We start from the raw sequence: 6,000 nt of genomic DNA on the forward strand, positions 1-6,000 counted from the left end.
ACTTATTTTGCAACGTTAAACTACTTGAGCTACTTTTAAGAATGAATTAATAATATGCCTACGTTGAGGCTGTTTTGCATCAGATATTGACTGTTCAAGAACTATACACCAACATATCTCAAAGATAAAAAGCAGCTTGGTTCCAGCTCTAAAGATATAAGGTGTGCCATAGGACCTTCCGGGTGGGCCAAGCTCATGATTAGGTTGGTCAAACCCACCCAGGTGCCTCCTGTGGAGCCGGCCCTAAGGGAAAAGTTTGTTATGCTCTTAAAAATACAGGTTCTTTATTAACATGAATGGTGCCACGAAGAACCTTTATCATCCACGGAAGCTTTATAGTGGAAAATAGTTCTTCAGATAAATAGAATGCGCTTCACACGAAGGAAAAAATGGTTCTTTAAAGTAGGTTCTATGGGGAACCCAAAAAGGTTCTTCTACTGCACTGCTACAAGAAAAGAAAAACCCTTTTGAGAACTTTATTTTTAAGAGTTAACTGTCCTTGTTAATCTCTGAAAGACTGTAAATAGCGGGTTAAAGTTTCTGGAAATAAAAAAACCCAAACAAAAACAACATTTGTTTGGGCTAACTGACCTGTCTTAACGTCTACATAAAAGCCAGGCTGCGCTTTAGCCAGTATCCAAGCATTCACTGATTAGATTTCATACAGATAGGATATGCAAAACGTCAGTTCTTGGAAACTGCAAACGACGCATGGAGAAGGAACAGCTGACATCCGAGTGCCGGACACATGAAAAGCCTACTGACGACCAAGCCCACAGTCCAAACGGCCCTGAAGACACAAAGCATTTAATCAATCAAACCTTTCACATCTTGCCATGGGCCACTCCGAAAACTACTTTGCTGAAGCTTTTACCCAAAACATCTTACTTTTCATAGGATCAGTCCTCCTGAGGCAACCTGAGGTGAAGTGCCTTGCTCAAAGGCACAACTGACATTACTTGAACCTCCAACCCATCACTTACCAGCCCAGCAGAGCTCCAGCCCCACTGCTATTTAAATTCAGTAGTTAGAGATTAAGTCATAAAGGAAATCATTGACACACGGTCTGTGCTGAAACTAAGACGAGGAGGTGCTGGCAAAGACTTTCGCACCCTTTATTCAGATTCTCTCGCCTGCCATCGAGTTGTAACCAGATTTTATGCTTTGAGCGCATTGATCCTGTCAGCTCTTTAAACACCCAGAGAGCACATCAAAGCGCGTCCTGGGGCCATTCAGCGCCCGACACCTCCATTTTACTGCACTTCCTTTATTTATTACAGGTAAAACCGTGAAACAAAGGTTGTATGTTCTGTCAGGGATCCAAACGACGCCACCAGATACCACTTCACACGATTTTATGGCGACAGAAGCGAAGCGTTATTCAAATGAAGCTAATCATTGCTGAAACTCACCATCCAGGCAAAGGCGATTCTGTCACACATTTTGCATAATTTGGATTTTACTATAGTACACTTCTTTCATGTGTGCATTACCATAACAAAAAATCACTTTGATAACCACAATAGTAACTTTGGTTATTGTTACCGTGATAAAACTGTGGTAACCTGCTATGAACCACAGCTGTTATTATTTATGGCTAATGCAATATTTTATACTTTTTATTTTATTTTAATAGACTATACTCTATTGTAGCCTAACTTACTGATTGCATGCGTCTCGAGGAGCGTTCAAATATGATGCATCCTACTTAATTATGGGGAAAAACAAGCATGCATATTTTTTATTAAAAGATAAATTAAGGCTGAAATAATGAATATATTTACCATAAATCGCTCTGTGGTGCTGACTAGATTTCCATGCAGGTTGGCGAAGGGAAAATGATGAGGGAAAAACTCAATATCTCATTCTGTCCTTAGATGAAATGGAAAAATGTATAATCCCTGGTATATTCAGTTGATTTATAATAAATTGATCTGCGTTCTTCACGCGCGTAAAAAAAGAAAAGTCATCCAAAGCAGGTTCTTCTGCAGGATCGTTGGGCAATTTCTCCTTGCCTTGCTTTAAAGAATACTTCTTATTTTTTAATGAATCCGGTGTTTTTCGTTAAATAGGAGACGGCGGATCAAAGCGAGGAGCTGTTTCCAAAATAAAGATAAAAATGCCGTGTCAACTGCGCTCCGTTAACTGCGTTTTGATTCCGTCGGTCAGGATTTTTACCTGTTTACTGACTGGAATAATCTCCGAGTAATGCTTGCAAACTCCAGTATAAACAACAGCTTATTCTGCTGACACGAATCCGATAAATAAATAAGTGCTTTGCCAATTAAACAAACTGCGATACGCAAATGTCCTTAAATCCAAACAGCGAACAGACTTTGGCGTATACAATCAAGAGGAATGTTTTATCCTCGGCATATACTAGAAAGCCTGGTTGTGTTTAAGGCGATATTCCTTTAACATGAGAGCAGGTGTACGCCGTTTAATCCTGGAATCCGTTCACTTCCAGCGGTTCTCCTCATCCCCTTCCGTCGCGATTTCAACTCCGCTGCACGTTTAATTATTCCTCTGAAGGACTCCAAAGGTTGCAGCGCTTGTTCATGGTAACACACAGCAAGAATTAATCAACTTCAATCAATAAATTGTCTGTATTCCGCGTCTCTGTGATACGCTCACAGATCCTGCACCTCACCCCTGCGCCGGCCAGCCGAGACTGACAAAAACCCGGAACGGTGCAGACTCTCGCGCCGCCAAAGACCGCCCACCAGCCAATCAGCGCGCAGGGAGAATTTAAATATTCCCACGGGTCGGCCAATCATGGGTAATTGAGGGCTGTTACCACGGTGACGCTGTCAGCGTCCAGACGTCGTTTATTATGAACGCTCAGGCACTGGACGCTGATCTTGTGAAGCTGCGTTAACAAAGGTTACAGGCCAATAACTAACAAATAAAAGATGAACTATTTATTGGCATATATACACAGCATTGGGAAGGTTACTTTGGAAATGTAATAGGTTACAGATTACAAGTTACGCTATCTAAAACGTAATAAGTAGTGTAACTATTTCAGTACTTTATTAAAGTGATGTAGCCTAACTGAATACATTTGATTACTTCAATTTGTACTGTTTTCAAATCTTAATAATTTTCAAACATGAAAACCAGGCAGCGTTAACCTTACAGTAGTGATCAAATTTGATTACTGTTAGACTTTCAAAATGCTTTATCCCTTGAATTAAGATTATAATAATTTAATTTTACAACAAAATCAGACTTACTTTGAAATCATTCTGAGGTTAAATATAGGTTTAAAACCATAAGAAATAGTTTAGTAGCTATGATGCTGTTTTTGAAAACAAATGAAAGGAAACACTGGCATCTAACAATGGCTTGGAAAAAACAGTTAATCTTAAAAACAAAGCATATAATACATAAACCCAAATAGGAAATAAAGCAGTTATCGAATAATCATGTGTCCCAAACTCCTGCAACATTGGTCTCTCATAAAGAGAAGTCTCTGCAATTTATGAGTGAAAATGCTGGGTTAAATACAACCCAGCGCTGGGTAAAATATGGACGAACCCAGCGATTGGGTTGTTTAGATCCAGCGGTTGGGTTACTGGCCATGAAGGTTGGGGTTAAACATTTAACCCAACTGTTGGTTGAAAACCAGCATGTGTTCTGTCCAATATTTACCCAGCACTGGCTTGTATTTAACCCAGCATCTTTTGGAGTGTATGTGGGTGTGTGAAAAAAAAAAACCAAAAAAAAATGAATTAGGCCTACACATTTTTTTCTCATTCACTGTAAATTATTACAATTACATTAATTTTGTAATGAAATTACGTAATTTAGTTACTTCCCAACAATGTACATATACAGCAGATCAGCATCCTTGTAAATAACTCTCTGTAGATAAACTCATATACCTTCAACCCATGAAGGTTATTTTATCTTTAGAGACTTATGTCGTCAACGTTCCCTTTAATATTTTGAAGCTACTGCTAATTAGTTTTTTAAAAAGTAATCAAATCACATAATAATATGGTGATTGGTTGCATGTTTGGTCATTAGCCGAGTTGAATATGATTTATGCATTTTTCTGTAACTCTGTGACTTACACGCTTGCGGCCTTTTCTCGGTTTAAAATGCTGCTTTTCTGCCAGTGGGAAATTATCCAGTGTAATATGACATTTGACACATTTGTTTTGTCTCACGCATACATAATTCATCGCTTCTATGAGCGCTCATTCAGCCAGACTGCCCGCGTTCAATCTTTATTGCAAATTGCGTCCACTCTAATCAAACTTGAGCAAACACGTGCGGAATGTTAGTCGAGTCATCTGCTTATGGAATCAACAGATAAAATGCTCTCCCACACGCATGTCATAGCTGGAGCTCAATTGATTACCGATGGATTGTTCTCAGAGAGATGAGATTGCATGGTTACCAGGTAGGACAGAGTGGGATTGGAAGACAACATTAGACACACTGGTTTAGTTTTAATCATACACACACTAAAAACTCAAAGAAGCTATTCTATTCTATAAAAGAGTAGGCCGTCTATCTCTTTCAAAGCAATCTAACCTCTTCTTAAGCTTCAGTAATTCTGACTGTTTGACATTGAAAACATCAGAGACGGCTAGATCCGATAGGGTGATCTTATGGGGAGAAGCTGACGGCCTAAGGAAGAATTCTGACAGCAGACTGCAACTCTGACTAATGCCTTTCCATGCCTTTCACATCTCAAATCAGCCCAGCAGACATCCGTGTCAGGTCAGTGTGAAAATCTTTTAGATTTTAATCAGCGAATAGTAATATTGATACAGGGGTTTCTAAAAGGTTGAGTTTTATCGAGAACATTAAAGAAAAAGGGTTTGTTTTCTTCAGTGAAACTTCCGTCTTGAAAACACCAACATGCTTAAAAACTGTTTATTTTCTAGCCTGTACAAAAACTGATTGTTGTGTCAGTTAAAATGCTTGAATACACCGAATACACCCAAAGCTCATAGCCAAATCATATGATTTGCAGTAATGGAGGATATTTGGGCTAGTTGTCAGAAGTTGATAAATGGGGAAAGTTGTTTCATATTGTAATTTAATTCAATTTATTGATTACAGTCATTGTTTGCCAAAAAATGGTTTGCTATTTTTGTACTGTACCATTTTCCATCTTTGTTGTTTTAAGTTTAATGATTGTTTTGCTGTTTCAGTTTTGCTTAAAAAGTCCGTTTAAAGGAATAGTTCACTCAATAAATGAAAAATTTGCTGAAAATGTACTCACTTTCAGGCCACCCAAAATGTAGATGACTTTGTTTCTTCATCAGAACAGATTTAGAGAACTGTAGCACTACATCATATGCTGACCAATGGAGTGAATGGGTGCCGTCAGAATGAGATAAAACCATCACAACAATCTACAACATGACTCCAATACATCAATTAATGTCTAGTGAAGTGCAAAGCTGTGTTTTTGTAATAAGCACATCCATCATTAATATGTTTTTAACTTCAAATCGTTGCTGATGAGTCTTCTATCCATAATATTGCTTTCTCCAGTGAAAAAGTCTCTGAAAGTCTGAATCCAGAGAGAAATATGCACAGATCAACAAGTGAGAACAGTCCAAAACAGTTGTAAAAAATATTGGTGGATTTTGATGTGAGATGACAACAGGGGATAGACTTTTTTACTGGAGGAAGCATTATAATGGATTAAGTTTTAAAGTTAAAACACCTTAATAATAGATTTGTTTCTTACAAATACAGCTTTTCACTTCACAATACGTCAGTCGATAGACTGGTAGTCGTGTGGATTATTGTGATGTTTTTATCAGCTGTTTGGACTCTCATTCTGACGGCACCCATTCACTGCAGAGGATATATTGGTGAGCAAGTGATGTAATACAGATTTTCTGCAAATGTTCTGATGAAGAAAGAAACTCATTTACATTTTAGCCTACATCTACATCTTTTCCTTTGTCAGAATCCACAAAGACAACATGCCTCACTACTTGTCAATATGTGTTCAGTCTTTTTACTTTC

At 38.2% G+C, this 6,000-nt stretch overlaps 1 protein-coding gene across 1 annotated transcript in view; it reads right to left on the minus strand.

The window, feature by feature from the left end:
* LOC306869975 (protein FAM222A-like) overlaps positions 1–2,673 on the minus strand; it is a 62,206-nt gene extending 59,533 nt beyond the window's left edge. Inside the window, exon 1 of the mRNA XM_079416966.1 lies at positions 1,785–2,673. The gene's annotated coding sequence lies outside the window, so the exon portion shown is untranslated. The remainder of the gene's footprint in view (positions 1–1,784) is intronic.
* Positions 2,674–6,000: the final 3,327 nt, after the last annotated feature.

Source organism: Barbus barbus, assembly GCF_936440315.1.
Source record: "Barbus barbus genome assembly, chromosome: 5".
Lineage (NCBI taxonomy): Eukaryota > Metazoa > Chordata > Actinopteri > Cypriniformes > Cyprinidae > Barbus > Barbus barbus.